The sequence below is a fragment of the Camelus ferus genome, chromosome 5 (genome assembly GCF_009834535.1).
Source record: "Camelus ferus isolate YT-003-E chromosome 5, BCGSAC_Cfer_1.0, whole genome shotgun sequence".
Lineage (NCBI taxonomy): Eukaryota > Metazoa > Chordata > Mammalia > Artiodactyla > Camelidae > Camelus > Camelus ferus.
The window spans coordinates 29,366,951-29,386,420 of NC_045700.1; the positions used below are offsets into that span (position 1 = coordinate 29,366,951).

General features: G+C 40.0%; 1 long non-coding RNA gene across 1 annotated transcript; it reads left to right on the forward strand.

Annotated features, from left to right (window-relative positions):
- The first annotated feature begins 291 nt into the window (after window positions 1-291).
- On the forward strand, window positions 292-15,119 carry LOC116663620. The gene is made up of 2 exons (XR_004319848.1): window positions 292-4,400; window positions 14,295-15,119. It is a non-coding gene; the product is annotated as an uncharacterized LOC116663620 (long non-coding RNA).
- Window positions 15,120-19,470: the final 4,351 nt, after the last annotated feature.

Below are 19,470 nucleotides of genomic sequence, written 5' to 3' on the forward strand. Positions count from 1 at the left end.
CACTCTCTGCTTCACTACTCTGTTAGCATCATGAGGACAGGGACCAGGCCTGGGTTCTTCCAAACAGAAGCTCCATCCCTGGCGCAGTGCCTGGCATGAAGTGGATAAATAGACGATAAGGTAACTTTTTTTTTTTTTTTTTTTTTTTTTTTTTGCAATTTAGGGGAGGTAATAGGTTTATTTATTTATTTATTTCTTAATGGAGGCACTGGAGATTGAACCCAGAACCTCGTGCATGTTAAGCACACGCTCTATCACTGAGCTATACCCTCCCTCTACCCCTGACAAAAAGGTAAGTACTGAATGAATGAATGAATGAATTGAATGAATGGATTGCATAAATAAACAAATATGGACTAAATGAATGAATAACTCAAGACAGAATTCACCAGTTTAAAGAGTATCCACCAAGGAGAAAATAGAAACCATAAACATCATTTACATGTAACCAGAGAGGATTTAAACACAGGTAACCGGAGAAGAAGCAGGCAATGACTGAACACCATCTCCTGATTTTCTTAGAGTCTTTTTGAACAAGAGGTGTGCCAGGAAGCGCTAAGGGATGAAGTTCAGATTTGTTATTTACAGAGCTGCCTGCATTTTCCAGCTATATTGCGGGTCAGGACTGGCAAGATAACAGGATACCCAGGAGAGTTCTTTGATTCCGTAAATGAATGTTCTAAAAGAAACATATTGGTGAAAGACACAGCTCTCAGACCCTGGAAGGAGCATAATGCAGGACTGGCCTGAGGGAGGGAAAAAAATCAATAGCTTTAACAGAGAATGAGACCAGCTTCTTTATAGCTAATGTTGGCAAAGGGGGAAGCCTCAGGGGCACTGATATTGGCACTGTCTCCATCAATTTCCTCTGGCTCTGCTTGATAGCAGATACCAGCCAGGCTCAGGGATGCAGTGGGGTTAGGCGAGCCAGGGAGGGGGAACCAGGGAAGCCCAGCTGGCTTGCAGAGATGACTTCTTCCTGCTCAGTTCCCTCAGCGCAGCCTTTGGAACCCCATGGGGCATCTACCAGGCAAGAGCCTGACCCTGGGAACATTAATTATATGCCTGAATCGAAATTAGGCCTCCAGTCAAGAGCTTTTCTTTCACCAGCCATTGTATTCTAGCCAAAGAATGAAAAAGAAGTGAAAAGACTTCAAAAACTAACATCCTACATTGAGGCTAGATCCTCTCAAACCATGCAAAGAAGCCCTAGGCCTAGTCTTCCCTAATCTAATTGGTTCATGGTAGGTGAAGGTTTTATTTCTTACTTTATTTTATTTTATTTTTTTACTGAAATAGTACTATCCTCATTTACTCATGCAATTAGCACTCAGTAACACGTCTTACACATGTGACTTTAGAGAGTACATAACATGCACCACGTAGAGGTGAAAACAGTGTTCACTGAAATAACGCTTCCCTGGTTCATTTATGCAACTAGCACTTTTAGGTAGATCTTTTATACATTAGACAAAGGTTTAAAACCTAAACTTTTTCCTTATCACAGGGGTTTGTATTCTTTAAGGAAAAGAAAATGGTTTCCCATGACAGTATCCATTAATCAAAATCAATAACCGTAACAGCAATTTTTTTTTTTTTTTTTTGAGTTAAGGGAGGAGGAGGAACCATCTGGAAAGAGAAACTTGACTCCTCAGAAAGGAAAGCCCAGCATCCAAACTAAACAAGCCCTTTACCAGAAAAGCAAGGTCTTTTTAAAAAAAAAAAAAAAACAAAAACAATGATATCATCTAATCTTAGCCTCTAGTATAGTCTTTCTGTTTGGGGTTTTTGGATTTGTTTATTTACTTATTTTTTTAACATAGACAATCACTTTATATTCCAGATTTTCCTAACTTTCATTATGGCATCTTTCTAAAATCCACACAGTTAAGACGGGTGCTCGGAGCCATCTCTTCTTGGTCCATCTTTTATAAATAACAAATTTTCATGACCACGCCTCTCTCATCACTCTAATTAACTACTTTGCCCCAATTTTGAGTGTAAATGTGCATATGACACTTATTGGTCATGTACTTACAGACTTTCGTATTTATTTAGTATATGGCACAGGCAATCCACAACTATAGAAAATTCACTTAAAGGAAGTATGACTCTAGGTCTATAGTATTTAAAGATAATTTAAAGTGAGAATAAGCTAAATTGCCGTGAGATGAGTAAGATTATTATGAGAAAGGAAGTGCCCTATGTTTTCATTTTCTAGCATGTACTAGGAAACGTAAGACCAAATGATAAGTCAGCATTCTTTCACTTTACTATGTATAGAGAGAATTTATTGGCACCTACTGAAAGGTTGAAGACTGAGATGTGGCTTAGTCCACTGTGATCACTTGGCACCTTAGACAGCTCTGTGAGCTGTAAGCTGTGAAGATGTCCACTGTGTAATACAAGGTAACTATTTGTACATGTGATTGAAAATATCTTTACATATCAACAAATAATGCTTTTAAACATGCTCTTGAAATGGAAATGGAAGATACTCTATGTTTTAGACATTTCGTAATTTACTTAATCAACATCCTATTGTTAGACATGTATCGTGAGTAAAATAGTGATTAAAAAGACAGACTCAAAAGGCAGCCGACTTACTTTGGGCAAGTTACTCAACCTCAGTTCTCTCACCTGTAAAATGAGGATATAACAGCACCTCTCTGTTCCAGTTATTTTACTTTTGAAATGGATTGATTTGTGTAAATTGTTCAGAGCGGTTCCTGGCAGACAACAAGTACTTAATAAAAGGTTGGTGGTATTACTATTATAATTACTACTATTTAATGTCAGAGTGAAGACTATATTCCTATATGTGAAGTAAGAAATTTAGCACAGTACTTAGTCACCACAAGAATGTTTTCTCCTTTATTTATATAATCATTTCCCTCTAATTGTTCTCATATTTTTGTCCTCCTCTTCATTTGTGAAAGTCTCTCATTTTTGTCTATGGATAATGGCTCTTTAAAGCCTTCAGATGAGGTATTAATTCTATATATATATATATGTATATATATGCAGATATATTTTATATCCTTACATTGATTACTTATTCAGTTTCTTTTTCACTTTATTTAATGCTTGAAAAAAACTCAATCTGTTTTCTTTTAATAATTGTCAGTTCTTGCTTTGTAGAAGATGTGTCTTTCCTTGCATTTTTGTTAGGTTGCCAGATGTTTGCTGACGTTTTTCCCTTAAGGCTATAGACAATCATTTTCAAAGACAGGATCTTACTCTGAATCTTCGTGTTATTATTCCCTTCTTTTTTCAGCAGTTTTCTCACTCTCTGGACTGAGGTGAAAGCTTGCAGTCACGCTCTGACCTGCCTGTACGGTCCCCTCTTTCTCTCAGTGACTCCTGGGTGGTACCCAATTAGCATCTATGCAGAAAGATTCTGACAGTGAGGACAACCCGCCATGGAGAAGCACCCAGGTTGGAGAGTGATGCCCAGTTCTTCATTATTACAGGTTCTAAGTCTTAACGGACACGTATTAGGAGCTGTGAAGCATTTGCCTACTTTTTTCAGGTGACCCCTTTTGCACAAAACAAAACTGTGATATATAAAGAAGTAATATGTTATAAGAAATAGATTTTCTTGGTTTAACTGTCAACACCACCATTTACTAACTTTATGTGAGTCACTTAACTTTTCTGTGCATCTGTTTTCCTCAAGTGAAAAGTAGGAAAAATGATAGTAACTGAATGTATAGATTTGTTGTGAAGATTAACTGATTAGAATAAGTAAAATCTTAGAACCATGCCAGGCATCTAGTAAATACCACGTAACTGTTCGCCAGTATTGCCGTGACTTGCACCCTGAGGAGGTTTTTCCCTCAATCTGATTCCTTTATAATTAATGCCAATTATCTAAGATCTCAGTAGTGAGTCAGTTGTCAGTTATGGTTTTTGATGTTGTAAGTTTTTAGTTTCTTCTTTGCCGTCCCAGGTACTTTATGAAAAACATACTGAGAAGTTTGGAAATGATCTTTAGACTTTCTTGGAGTAAACTGGACCACGATTAAGCTGTATCTCTAACCCATAATTTCTGGAGACACTGCAGACTTGCTTTTACTAAAATGGATTTTGGAGTAATTTGCTAGCCTCTTTAGACTGAGGCTGGAAAACCAAGTTTATAAAAGTCAACGTAGCAATTTATAATGTTGGAAATGTTTTATCCTAAAAAATAAAAGGGTATTGGGTAGGAAGTATACACCGTACTGATAGAGGCAGGAACACTCCCTTCATGCGCTGTGGTGAAACTCAGGTCTAGTCTGGAACCAAGCTTCAGATCCTACCTGGCCACTTCCAGTCTAACGCTGCTCCTGACAGCACCAGACTTTTCAGAGGAAATTATGAAGGCAAAGATTATACTTGCTCCGGAAACACCTGAACAGGTAAGAATTCTTTTTTCCTTTCTATCCCCTTCAGTTTGCATAAGCCTATACAGAATGATTGAAAGAAAAGATGGCCCTTAACATCTACTGTTGATATTATCTATGTTTTTTAACCCAGCTTTTATTTTGGAGTTTCTAACGTTGTTTTTGCTTATATGAAATTCCAACAAAACATTAATTGCATAATAAAAAAAAAACCAAGAAGCACTTGGGAGCAATATTAAAATATGTAGCATTTCAATATATAATCACTTGTCCACTGAGGTAGCCACATCCACATTGACTTTTTAAATCTAACTTTTAAATGTCATGTCTTTTTTATGTGTATAAATTTGCAATGTGAATTGTGATTTAAATTACCAGGAATTAATAAAAATTGCTATCAAAGAAGCTGTTGAGCTATTCAGTTACTCTTTACTGCACCAAACAAATGTCTTGCGCTATCTGGACAGTCATATTTTAAACAGAGTCAGCAATTTAAATGAGCCAGAGAATTGGTTAAATGTAAATTACACCGGTCCAAAACAACAGGGACGTAAATTATTTCTGTAGTAGCATTTTATTTAAGTTATGTGATAATTATCTCAACTCCAAACAAGCATACTTAGTGTTGTACGAAAACAAATTGGCGCTAGAAGAAATTTAGGAAGGAACAAGGTGTATGTGCTGAAAATCTGGCAGAATTACCTAACGTGTAGTGAAGAAAAGATTTGGCCATTGTCTAATTACTGAAATCTAATCTGGAGAACCAAATTGAGAAATGTTTTAATTAACCAGAAAATGAACAAATCTCTGCTTGATTATTGCTGCGAAGATGAAAGCTCAGGGACGTCTCTGAGCAGTGTTTTGTTTTTAATGGTATGTTTCTTGTGTCTTTGCAAAGAATCTACCTCAGGGGTGTACGCTGAACAGGGGTATGTATGTGTGCGTCTTCCCTCAAGTGAAAAATAAAAAAACACTGCGCTAAAATTGTGGAAAGCAGAGGACCACACATGTAAATGAAAGAAACTTTAGAGACTAAAATAAAACTAATGGCGTACCTAGAGCTCTTTATGGCAGTATGTGCTCTGATGAGGAAGAGGGCAGAGTCAGGGGCTTTTATGTACGAGAAGCTACAAGGATAATCATGTCTTCAGCAAAAAGGCATGCATAAACTGTGCTGCGAGTTTCGCCTCCAAATGAGTGGAAGGGCAGGTTTGATGTTCCGGAGTTTACCCATACAGGAAGCAATTGAGTTTCCAAAGATGAAAGCTTGTGAAAGGTCCTGGGAACTAGCCAAAAACAGCTAACATCCCTGACAGGATATGATGGATGATAACAAACTATGTAAAGAACAGAGATGTAATCTGGGCTGCTTGATTGATCTTTTACAAAGAGAGATTTTAAATGTGCTTAAATCTATGAAATCTTCAGTATTTTAATATCTAAGAATAAAGGTCTGTTTTTAGTGGTATTCATTATTTACCTCTCAGAGAGCAGGATGAATCACTTAAAAATGTAATATTAATTAATTAATATATCTAAAGTGATATTTTAAAATGAATGACAAATTTTAGATATAAAAGGTTGCTTAGAGCACTTTGTGTAGAAGATGGAGTCTCATACTGCCATTTGCACTACTTTTATGTGTATCTCAGTAATGGTGTTGCATAACTTTTATAAAAACAGAAATTCTAACTTTCTTTGTGTCATAATTTTACAACATCCTATTTCCTCGTACATGTAGTAAACACAGAAATTCCAACTTTCTCTTTCTTGTTATTTTACAAAATCCTATTTCTAAAATTCAGTCTCAACAATTCAAAACACAAAGTAAGGTTTCTCATCTATTTTCCTTCTTCTCATGTTCCATGTGTCTTTAAATACCCCAGCCCCCTCAGTTTGCTCTAATGAGGCATTCCTTTCCGCCTTCTTCCTGTTTCAAAATCTGTCCCCTCTCCTTCCCTGTGAGAACAACCCATCTCTGACTAATTTCTAAATTACTCGACCCTGCTAGGCAACTTTAAAAAAAAAAAAGATTCAACTTAAATCAAATAGATGACAGTAGTTTTTCATGTCACTTTTATGTCACTTTCCCAGTGAAAAGAGAGAGCATCGCTGGCATCTCGGAGCAGGTCTGATGCTCCCAGCTGGGGCTTGGTGTTCTATTAAACAGCAGTTTCACAGAACGTCAGTATCAGGCCAGGGTACTCTGGGATCATGATAGATCGAGGCAAAACCAAGACTACTCTCTAATGAAGTCTCAGCATGACAAAACCTAACCATTGTCGACGTCACAAAATGCCAGCTACCCCCTTGCCCCGATAATATAAATGATTATTGCTTATTTATCAATGACAGATTTAGCGGTGCTCTAGTCGTCTTTTTTTTTTTTTTCTGCTTAAAAATTCATTCATATCATATACTCAGCCATGGAATTAACCCCGTATTCTGACAGCACTTAACCCAGAGTGAACTCACTCCTCCTTGAACACCTTCCTCAGGTCGCCTGATCCACACTCAGATCCTACCCTAGGTCCCTCCTAACCCGTCCTGTTGAGATGCTCTATGGTTGTCTCATTGCAATGAGAAGGAAACCCAATAGTGCTTGCAGTAGGTATGATCTTGGTGGTCTTTTGTGTGGAGGACACTGACACTGGATAACAACCAAAGTGTAATAGTGTACAAAATGAAAATCAGTGACTGAAGGTGAAGATTTTCAAGGAAATAAATGGGCAATGCTGAGATCCTATTGGTCAGGTAAGAGAGCACTGCTTGAGTTCTTAGATCCGTTTCATTTATTCAATCATTCATTCATTGAATCATGTATTCTTTCATTAAATGAATATTTACTGAACACATACACTATACCAGGAACTGTGTTAGGATCAAGGAAGAGAAAAATCAAAGTTTCTGCACTCATCAAACTTACAGGTTGTGGGGAGGGAGGGTGTGGCTCAGTGGTAGAGCACATGCTTAGCATGCACGAGGTTCTGGATTCAATCCTCAGTGCCTCTATTAAAATAAATTAGGGCTACACTTTAAAGCTTTTGTGGCCTGTAGCTATCTGAAGGCTCCCCTCTTTGATTTACTGGGAAAATCAAGGCCAAAATTGCAGTTTATTCTAAAGCAATTTCATATCTGTGTGGTATAGGTCTTGATTCAATTTATTTTCCTTTCCTCATTTTTTGAAGGTGTATTTATTTATTATCTTGTTCTGTATATATCTTATAAGTCATCTCTAATCCTTTGTGGAATATGTAAGATATAAATGAATAGACAAATATTATTCTTAAAGTCCTCACAAAGGAAATTAGATTTAGAGGATGAACTTCCATAAATCTAGTTCCATTATTCTTCTCCTATGTTTTATTTTAATTTTAATCTTTGTATCTGGGGGAAATGAAGGACAGTTCTTCAGAACAAAACACAGAAAGGGGGCTCTGAAGGGGATGCTTGGGGATGGAGCTGTAGAAGCAGCTAAGTGATACCTTGATGATGATGGTGGTGGAGGTGGTGGTGGTGATGAAGGAGGCTGGGGGTTAATTGTGTGGATATTTTCTGTAGGACCTTTGTACCAAGAGCAAATAGTTCTGTCATCCGGTTCCTGAGTCACTGCCAAGTGCCAAAATTGAATGGGTACATAAGCGTAATAAAACATGAAGGATATGGGTGTGAAGGCTGGTGAATGAGCAAAGTAAAATGAAGAAAAAGGCACAGCTACAATCCTGGGTGAGTGTGGGTGGAAGAGAAGGTTGGTGCTTGTAGAGGACTTCGTTCGCTATGTCTTATTTTAGAAAAATAAGAGTACAGTCATAGCTCCCTCATGGAATTAATTTATTTCAGAGCAGATGTCTGCGGAGCAAACTTTGTGGCTAGGGTTTCTACATCTTAAAAGTTCACCTACATCACAGTCATCACATAAGTAGTAATCTAGGAAGAGCCCAGACTTATTTTATCCAAAGTCCCTAAGGCACTGTAAATCTTAAACTGATTATCATCTATTTTCAAAACTACGTTGACCCACAGTCTGTTAGGATAGCTGCGTAAGTGGGTCTTCCAAAATGGAATGACACCTAGGAAAACCAACCAACCAACCCTGATCTAAGATTAGTTTTAAGGCAGATGCTAGATTTTGGCCAAACTCCTCTGCAACAGGAAGACTTAAAAAGACTATGTGCTGTTAACACAAAAGGATTCTCTCTGAATCACCAAATGTAAGAGACAGTCGTTCCACAACACAGAGAAGGGAATCTGCGCCCCGTACTGCTGTTACACCTGGACTGATTTCACCGTCTAGTTTAGCCCAGAGATCTGGACATCTGAAAAGGAGAGAAAAATCAGGACTTCCTTCAGCGTATTTTATATTGACGTGTGAGCAAACATCGACACGATGGAAGATTTGATTTGACTCTAACAAGCCCAAATGGAACTATTCCATTACAGGGGAAATGTCAGCTACTGGTTTCCACCAAGTCAGGTTGCTCGTAAAAGCAGAGGGATCAAGGAGGTAGGAGAGAAAGCAGTGGGTAATCAACTCAGGGAAATTCCTCCGCGTTATTAGTTCAATCAACCATTAAACCAATATTTAGTGAACGTGTATGAAAGAGGCCAGGGAGGGATTCAAAGAATTACCCACAGTCCACCCCCATCAGACAACATCAGTCAGCACTCTTAGTCTTTAATGATAAGAATGGCTTTAATAATTTTAATAGCAATTGAAGTCCCTTGCAAATTGCATCATAAATTGCTTATATTCTTGGGAGACGTGTGCTAGTCTTTACTTTGGTCATGATGAGGAGATTCAGAATTCCCTTCCATCTCTAATATACTGGACTATCTTAGACTACAACGTAATTCAATGATTCTCATTCTTTTTTTAAGCAGAAGGAAGGATTTTTTATTACTTCTAGCAAGTAAGAACACCAGGGATCTTTCCCAAAGCAGTGTGTCTCCAATCACTCTAATTCTTATAGAGCATTAAGTGGATTCACTTTAAATTCTATCCAAGTGTATTTCACTGCTAAAATATACCTTGCTATATAAAAGGTCCATGGTTTGAGTGCACAATACTTTTTTTTCATTGTTTACTTAACAAATTCATATTGGGTAATCATTTGATACTAGAGACAGTGTTAGCTGATGGATATGACACCTAAGCTCGTGGACTTACAAGTTAGGGTCTTTATTACAATACACATGACAAAGTTTGGGGAGCATCACCAAGGAATTTAAATTTAGAGAACTACATTCTCAAGAATCTAGCTCTTCTTTTTAAAGTTTTTTAATTAAAAAAAATTTTTTAAGAGCCTATCACCTTCGTTTAGCCTCAGCAGCACACTGAGGTCAGCAGGATCAGCAAAACGACGGTGAGCAAGACACAGGGACATGGCAGCTGCACTGGGTTAAAAGAACAAGAGCTATGAGATGGTGAGAAAAAAGCAGGGAGGATGAAAAAATTATAGATAAGTGAGCCAGAAGAGAAGTCACTGCTGTGTAATTATCTGTTACTTAAGATGTGGTCCCTGTGGTTTCGGATAGACTTGTCTGAGACATGTTTGTCTGCAGGGCTGGCGGGGTGATAGGCAGGGATTGGAAGACAAAGGAAGAGAACTCTTTGTGGGGAACAAACTCAGAAGAAACTGCTCTGAAGTCTCCCAGCTTCTGAACCTTCCCAAATGGCTCCTGGATTAGCGTGGTGGCAGCTGCAGAAGTTACAGGCATTTCTGAAGAAGCAAGCAAGGAAACAAACCAAAAAGTCCTGGTGGTATTTTCCCATGAGAACAATGGGGGAATTTGACTAGCAAAGACGTGGCATCACTGCAAAGGCCAGGCACTGGGCTAAGCTTGTGCCATTTTATGTCTCTTAATCTTTATTCACGCATGTACACTTGACCCTTAAACAACTCGGGGGTTGGGGATGGGGTTAGGGGTGCCCACGGACTCAGTCGAGAACCCTGAGTGTCTCAATAGTCAGCCCTCCCGACCCTGTTCTGCATCTGCAGATTCAACCCACTGCAGACCTTGTGGTACCACAGCACAAATTTACTGAAAAAAATCCACATATAAATGGATCCACAGAGTTAAAACCTGTGTTATTCAAGTGACAACTGTATTCATTCTTTTAATTATCATTCATCACCCTAAATATATGGAGTATTTATTAAGTTCCAAGTTCTGGATTAGGTGTCAAGGACACACATTAATTGAAGAATTATAGACTTAAGTATAAGTTTGCAGCTTTGATAAGTGCTAAGAAGGAGTGTCTGATGAGGACAGTAACACTGTCGGCTGGGTTAAGAAGAGCTTTCCTGGTGGAGAGCTACTCATGCTGGGATCTGAGGGAAGCAGGTAAATACGCTCTAGAGATCTGCCGTGCAACGCTGTCCCTGTCGTCAGCAATACCACATTGTAGACTTCAAAATGTGCCAGGAAGGTAGATCTCATCTTAAGTTCTTTTCACAATAAAATAAAAGAGAGAAAAAAGAGAGAAAGAGAAAGAAAGGGAGGAAGGAAGGAAGAAAGAAAATTAAGACGTTCTTGACAAATATTGTAGATATTATCATGTCCATCTCTTGGGAGAGAAAACTGAGTCTCAGATACATTTAACAACGGCGAAGTGGGTTAACCAGGAGTTGAACTGAGTCCCTGTGTGTGTCTACCACACTGAGGTGCGTGTGATGAACTCACAACGCCACCTAATCGTGATGCTGAGAGCTAGAAGGGTTCTTGCTTTGGGACGTCTTCACCAGCCTCCCCTCCAGACAGGTGGAAGTTTGTTCTAGGACAGCAGAGCTTCCCTCAATGTCCTTTCTGATACTTAGTGTTTCCCATTAACAAGTTTCTTTAGCGCAAATTGTATTCTTTTCTTGGTGGGGGGTGGATTAGGTTTATTTCTTCTTTTTTATTTAATTTTTATTTTTCATTTTTTAAAATTGTATTTGGGTTTTGTTTGTTTGTTTGTTTGTTTTGTTTGGGGGGTAATTTATTTATTTGATTAATTTTTTTATTTTTGGAGGAGGTACTGGAGATTGAACCCGGGACCTTGAGGATGCTAAGCATGAGCTTTACCACTGAGCTGTACCCTCCCCACCATCCCTGAGCAAAGTGTATTTCTGATTGTATTTTCTGTTAGCTTCTATTATTTATTTCCCAAGCAAAAATGAAAAATGTCAGCCATACTCTCTCACAGTTGAATAATGACAACAGAGCAACAAAGTTGAAAAGCAAGTCCTGATACTTCATTTTCTTATCCTGAAATGACACAGATTACCTGAAAGCAGGGAGGTTACCTTTCATACTTAGGATAGTCTCATTTTCCTTAAGTTTGTTTTACAATGGCATCTACGCTGGGCCCTCCCAATCCCTCTTCTGTTTTGGAGGCCTGATTCCGGTGTCACACTTTGTGTTAAATCTCTCTGAAAATGTAGTGCAAGGTGAGGTCCAGGTTTCCTGAAGGCTTTCTTCCTTACTGTTGTCTCCCACTTCAAGACTCAATCTATTTTCTTAAACATAATTGCTTACTCTTTTCATGTATTCACTGGGGGTCATATTAAAAATGTCCTAGATTCTTTTCTTATTCTCTCAAATGCAGTTAATTATGTTCCATATTCTATTTTTATCGTTTTCCATCCTTCCCTCCTGAACTCTATGTTTAACTCACACATATTCTTGCTGAGTTTAATCTCTTGGCTTCAAATGAGCCCTCGTTTGCTCTCTTCCTTTCTCCTGGGGTGGGCTAATACAGGCCAGAAAAAGAAGGAATATTAACTTTGTTGTTCATTCAATAAACACATTTTTATTGAAAGCACAGTGTTTGTCAGAAATCAGCCCAGATGTTTGATTATAATGATGAACAAGATAGATACGGCCCCTTCCACTACGATACGTCCATGATATGAGAAGCATCGTAGAACCAGATAACAGGGACATCTCATCCAGCTTATGTGGTCAGTAGGAACATACCTGAACCAGTGAGATCAGAGTTGAGACTTGAAGGATCAGAACGAGTTTGCCAGACAACCATGGTCAGCCACGGGAAGACAGAGGAGTACTCCTGGCAAAAGGAACCACACATGTGAAGGTCAGGAGTATGACGGCAGTGGTCTGCTTTGTCTCTTCTTTACTAGGGAATGCAGAAGAACACACATTAATAATTTACTATTTTATGTGGGAGGGGAAAATGCTTATCTTACATATGTACTATCATAGAAATAATTTCCTTATAGAATACTTGTCTATAAGCTCTGGGATCAGGTTATGACCAATTTGGAGGCACCATGTGGAGGATCACATGGTTCACGGCCTGTGAGCATCAGTCATTGATTTAGGAGAATTTAAAGATGCTCCTTAAGGCTGGGGCAGGTGATGGGAGGGGAGGGAACCAGTGCCCAGGAGGAGAGAAAATGTGCTGAGAGATGAGCATCAACTGGGGAACAAGGAGCAGAGAGGGCCAGACCTTATAAACCAGGTAAAGACGGGAGAACATGGTCGTAAAAGTAGTGGAAAGCCACAGTTTCAAGCTGACTTCAGTTTTTCCACATGGGAAGGTGGCAGGCATTGTATTCTGTTCATTCCATCTTCTCCTGTCACTTCCTTTGCTCTCCATTGAACTAGACTTAATAGCAAGAAAAAGGAATTAAAACGATACTTTCTCCTATCCCAGTTTTATGAGAAACAAGTCCATTGATAATTTTAGGGTAGTTTGGCTAGAATAGACCCCTATTTAAATTATCACCTAAAAGATTTTATCAACATCTAATTGTGGGCAGCACCGAAGGGAGGGGCACATACAGAATGCGGGGATCCGAGGTCTGCTGTCTGGAAGCTTCTTGTGACTACTCTGCCTGTGGTCTCTCATGAGCTGCGGATACCCCCCAACCAACCTTTCGCCAATCTGCTCTGTGTCATTAGGGAACTGGAAACCTAACCCAATTTTTCTCTTGAATGATGTCAAGACATGCCAAGGAGACTGGCAACATTCTATCCAGAGAGCTATTTTCTTCCCACCTTGGCAGGACGTCAGGCAGTGACAAAAGCAGCCATGATATGACAGGGCCACCTGACAAGTTCTTGTCCCTCTTGGCCGACAGCTTCCTTTTTGCATCTTGCTTTGCCAAGCACATCCCGACCCATGCGGCTGGATGACTTACTTCCATAAACCTAGATGATTCTTTCAGAACAGAGGCAACCTACTCCTTTTTCTCTGGACACCCATTTCTTTATAATTAAGTCAACACTAAAGGTGCTTCCCACTATCTTGTGTTTAAAGCTGTAGAGAGGATGAGTAACTCCTGCCTAAAGTGGGTTTAACAGATCCTGGGATGGGCATTTTGAGAGTCTCACACAGAAAAATGACTTGGTGTGAGATGGAAAGACGTCAATCTCATTATCCCCCGTTATGGACTTAACAGCTCAGCTGTCACTGCTCTTTTGCTCTTGAAGTTCATTGGTCCTGCATATATATCAGCATCTTTGTCCGGAAACGCACTCACACCATAGTGCTTATGTCTTTATTAAGAAAACATGTCACTGCTTTCATTATTGATTACGAAAAGTAACACCATCCAGTTTCTGTACATGAGCTCAGGAGAACACCTGAGCCTTCTCCCTTTTAATCTCAGGAAAAATAGGAGTTTGCATTTGGAGAACAAAGAAACACATTGCTTTCACGGACAGAATTAGACTGGCCATTGTTCTCCCTAGAGTTACAGAGGGAAAAAATAGCAACCGTTTGCAATTTGATCGCTTCTTTTTTTGTCCTCTAATACTTCTCAGGCTCCTTTGAGATTTAGGACAGCAGCTGAATACTTCCATAATAATATAACAGAGGGAGGAGAGGGCTGTTTATTCCCCCAACGTTACTTGCCACTCTGAATTGTGATTTTGTTTGTCTTTGCCTCTCTCACCCATTAGGCTGGCATTCATAAGGACAAGGTCTAATTCATCCTTCTCTGTGCCCAGCACAGAACACAGTGGCTGACATGTGGAAAGTACTCGAAAATATTTGCTGACTACATCAGTAACTCAGTCCACAAAAGCAAAGGGCATCACTTAAACAGTGATTTCCATTGTATTATTTTTCACACTCAGAAAAGTTCTGCCGCACTTGCCAGCAGTGCCACATCTGGATGTGGAAGAAACCCTGGAGTCTGATTCCATCAAATGGGAGAGACACACGGACTGGACCTCCTTGTGCTGTAGCCGCTCCAGCTCGAGGTCTGGGAGGACAGCCACCCAGGAGGCCCACTCCTCTCTGCCATTAGTCTTCCCCTGAACGTTGCTGGGCTTCCATTTCTCTCCTTTGTAAACCAGAGGAGCTGGACACAGGACGTTCTAGCCTGGAGAGCGCAGATTCATGTGTGGATGCCATGGCAAGCCTGCAGACTCCCTGAGATTGTGAGCAACGTGTGAGGGTTATATGGCTATCTGCTCTTATGTGGGTGTTTTTTTTTCTTTTTTTTTTTTTTTTTTTTTGAGAAAGAGGGTTTATAGCTTTCATCAAGTTTTTTTTTCAAGAAAAATAACTTTTAAAAAAAGGTTAAGAAACTCCTGAATAGCTAACTTTTGGTATCCCTTTACCCTATAAAATTTCTATACTTCTAAGAAAACTTATAAAACTTTTCTTTGGCCATAGTATTTTTTTGTTTTGTCTGATTGCCCATTTATCCCCGAGCATTCACTGCCTCATGACACTTTATCTGCGTATGTCCAGATTAAACTTCACCTACGTTGTTTGAATCTGGTGTTCGCCCTTTTGCTTCTCCACATGCCCACAGCAGATGCTGACTGAAAAGTTTTGCAGATTGATTTTATCACAGAACACTGACTATTTTCCCTCAAATTCTCTATGACTTCCAGGATCAGGACCTATAAATATCATCTCTCCAGAAGGGCTCAAGAGAGGGTAGAGAGACCATTTACTAAGACTGTCCACAGAGAGGCCAGTGGGGCGAGATGCTAGTCCAGGAACTTTGGGGGGCACTGAGTGACGAGAGAGTGGAGATTTCTGATGCTCACTAGGAATGGCAGGTAGGTACTTCTTAAAAAAGAGCAGCTTGGGTCTGTGGTAGCAACTTTATGAGCAAAGGCCATCACCTCATAATCTAAAGGGGCCAGATTTAACGGGCGAAGGAAGAGAAAGATTTTGTTTAGCATACCTGTGTTAGTTTCCTATTGCATCTAGAACCAATTACCACTGATTTAATACCTTAAACAACATAGATTTAATATCATATAGTTCTCGAGGTGAGAAGTCTAAAATAGGTTTTCAGGGCTTTATTCCTCCTAGAGGCCTGAGGGGAGAACCCCTTTCCATGACCTTTCCAGCTTCTAGAGGCCAATTCCACCCTTTGGCCAATGGCCCCCTTCCTCTGTCTTCAAGGCCAGCAGCACAGCATCTGCAGCTTTTTCTGTCTCTGTGCCGAGGCTCTCATCACGTTGCTGGTGTCTGACTCCACGTCCTCCTCTGTCCCTCTTACAAGGACGTGTGATTACATGGGGCCCACCTGGACAATCTAGAATCATCTCTCCATCTCGAGATCTTTAACTGATCACAAATGCCAAGTCTCTTTGATAAAGGACCATGTAAGGAACATTCACAGTTACTAGAGATTAGGAGGTGAGTTGTGTTTACTTGCTCTCTTTATTTCATTATGCTCCAGTTTTGTAGGAAGAGTCATGTTCATGGAAATCATGTGCAAAGAAAGCAGAAAGGGAAATTATACAGCTAAGTACATGAACTGGCAGTGAGAAAAGAGGGAGGAAGTGTGTGCCAGGAGCTGAAAGGAACCTAACGAGTTTAACAAGTCACCAGTTGCCTTAAGGAATGGAGGAGTCTCCTCTGTCCGGTGATTTGCCACATACAGCTTCCCCTCCACACTATGTGGAAGACTGGAAAACTGGGAGGATTTAAAATAATAATGAGGATAATATCGTATTATATATTGTACTAATAATACAATTGGCCTTTGAACAACACGGAGGTTGCAGTGCCCACCCCTGGTGCAGTTGAAAATCCGAATATAAGTTACAGTTGGCCCTCGCTATCCACAGTTCCCCTGAATCGGTGGTTCCACATCCTTAGAGCCAACCAACCGTAGATTGTATAGTAATGTAGCGTTTACTACTGACAAAAATTGGCTTCTAAGTAGACCCGTGCATTTCAAAGCCAGGTTGTTCAAGGGTCATCTGTACATTAGCTGTGCATTACAGCTAAATGAAATAAGAATGTTCTGGAGTGTTCACCTACAGGGCTGTTTTCCTGGGGGTAGAGATCTGTGCAGTGGGGAAGGGGGCAAAGTATTGGGTCTGGATAGAGCTGGGGTGAGGACATTGCAAATGGACACATGTACTCTGCATCGGCCCCTGCTAAGGAAAGTAACTCTTAGCTATTCTTCAACACCCTTAAACAGCAATGTACTGGCCATGCACCCTTAGGAAACAAAAAGTAAATAAAGCAGCTTTTCCCTCTAACTGGCTTCCTCAAAATAAGGACCCTGCAATCAGGAGAACGTGGTTAATGTAGCTGATGGCCTTTCATCATCATTTATCCTGTCATTTATATCTGTCCCACCCAGAAAGCAATTAGACAACCAAGTTGTCACCCAGAGTTAGAGTGTCAAATCTTTTTTCTACTCCGAAGTTTATTAAATTTAATGCTGGCATCTACAGCGTGCATTTTAGGTTGAAGCTGAAGGAGTCTAAAACTATGGCTATGAGGCCTGTGGGTTCTAATACAGTTTGAGAAGCCTTGGATTGTGGAAGGCCACGTGTGTCAGCCATCCACGGGTCCTTCTGTGGACTGAATCGTGTGCCCCCAAATTCATATGCTGACACTCCAACCCCCAGTGTGACTGTATTTGGAGACAGGACTTCTAAGAGGTAATAAAGAAAATGAGGTCCTAAGTGCTGGGCCCTAATTCAGTAGAATTGGTGTCCTTATACGGAAAGGAGGCTCTCAGTCTCTCTCCCTCGCCTCACACACACTGAGAAAAGGCCATGTGAGGACACAGTGAGAAGGAGGCTGTCTGCAATCCATGAAGAGAGCTCTCACCAGGAACTGGGTGGGCTGGCACCTTGACCTTGGACTTCCATCCTTCAGAACTGTGAGAAATAAACATCTGTTATCTAAGCCACCCGTTCGAGTATTTTGTTACGGCAGCCTGAGCAGTCTAAGATGTCCTTTCGTTGTCTCCTCAGAATGCTCTCATCATCCAAGAAGCAGGGCAGACACAGAAGTGAATTCAGCGAGAAAAGAGGGGAGAGGGCGTGAGGGAGTCAGGAGGTAGTTGGAATCCTGGGAGGGACTGGTGAGGGTGCAGACCTGGGGAGACGGGGTGGGTGTGGTCACATCAGGCTCAGTGAGCGGATGTATGGCCGTGCTGGTCAGCTTTCACGCACCTGGGACACCACCCTGTACACGTGATGGATTTGTCAACGGCTAGATGGTGTCCTGGTGAAGCACACGGTGGTGCAGAGCCAGACGGCCCTGCCTGAGTTCTATTCCTGCTCTTCCACGTGGCCTTCAGGAGAATTCCTGGCTCCTCATCTGTAAAAGAGGGAACTTGATGGCACTTAACTTTCTGAGTGTATTTGTGGTGACGAAATGAATTGCTATATAAACCATTTAGAACTGTACCGGGCACATAATTTGTGCAATTTCTGGGTTAACTATTACTTTGATGGTGGGGTTGACCATATGCTTACCGAGTTTTCATTTCTTATGGTGGACGCCATTTAAATCTTGTTTTCAAATGGAGGCCCACTGTCAGTACCTCAGGGTTCCTACAAGAAAGGCACTAATGTCTCCCTTCAAAAGAAACAAAACTTGAAAGAAAAATCCCCAAGACTGAATTGGCTTTGCCAATCTTGCAAATTCTTGTGTTAAGATTTATTATAATTTTTTCATTAGAATCGGTATTCCCAGGAGGAGCAGAGACAAAGAGCCTTGGAATTCACTGTTAGTGAATGCTTTTTAAAAGATCTTTTAGACTCCCACTAAATATATATTTTCAACATTAAATAAATAACGGGTCCTTTATCTTCACCCAAAGTGCTAATAAAATTACCTCCAATGTTTTTGTAATCTCCTAAGAGTTAATTTCATTTTATAATTGAATTGTATTTCATTTATTTCAAACTTTATTTCATTTTTACTTTTCCAGTATGTTCAGCAATGAAAGCTTTCACAGAAAAAAAAAAAAAACAAAAACAACTCTATGGCAATGCACACACACTTTAAAACAGACAGGATCATTCACATTCAGCTGTGGAGGAGTATTTCCCCTACTGGACTTCTGATCAACCACAAGTATATAAGATCCTTACACAAATTCTACATTGATGACTGGCAACCATCATTCACATTGCTCTTCCACAGTCACCATAAACAGACCTTAGCCATTAGAATGCACTTGAAAATTCCGCTTGCACTCTCATATCATAGTGTTATAAACATGGTGTAACATGGGGCTACCACACTGGTCTACCTGGCTACATACTGGAATGTTTACCACCAGCTGGGATCCAGGACTCAGTTAATGTCATGGAGGTCACACCTGGACACGGTGCATTCTGGTTTGTTTGACTGTCTCCCTCTACTAGATTATCAGCTCCCTGGGACAGAGATTTGGTTTTGCTCATAATTATGTGCCAACTCTAGAAAAGTGGCAGGCATATAGTAGGCACTCAATAAATATGTGGTCAATGGAAGGACAAAAATAAAAACTAGGAGATTTAGAGCGGAATGCTAATGTCAAAATAATCCATCAAAATTTACTTGGAGCTTTAAGAGTCTCAGGAGTCTTAGGGGCTGAGGGGATTCTTTTCTTATTCCTTCTCATAAAAAAATAATTCCTTGGGTTATTTCTAAATTGGCGTTTCCCCGTAAGACTAGAATCTTCTAAGCAACTATTCCTATTTTTGGAAAAGATTAATAGAAGTGAGACACAATTAAAGTCTTAGAGTTTGAAAATCACCTTTTAGTATTTAAAGAGGCATTCATCATGATCATTAATCAATAGAAAGGAATGTTCACAGAGCACTTACAATAAATGTTTGCTGAAGCAAAAAGTCAGAGGAGAAAAGGAAG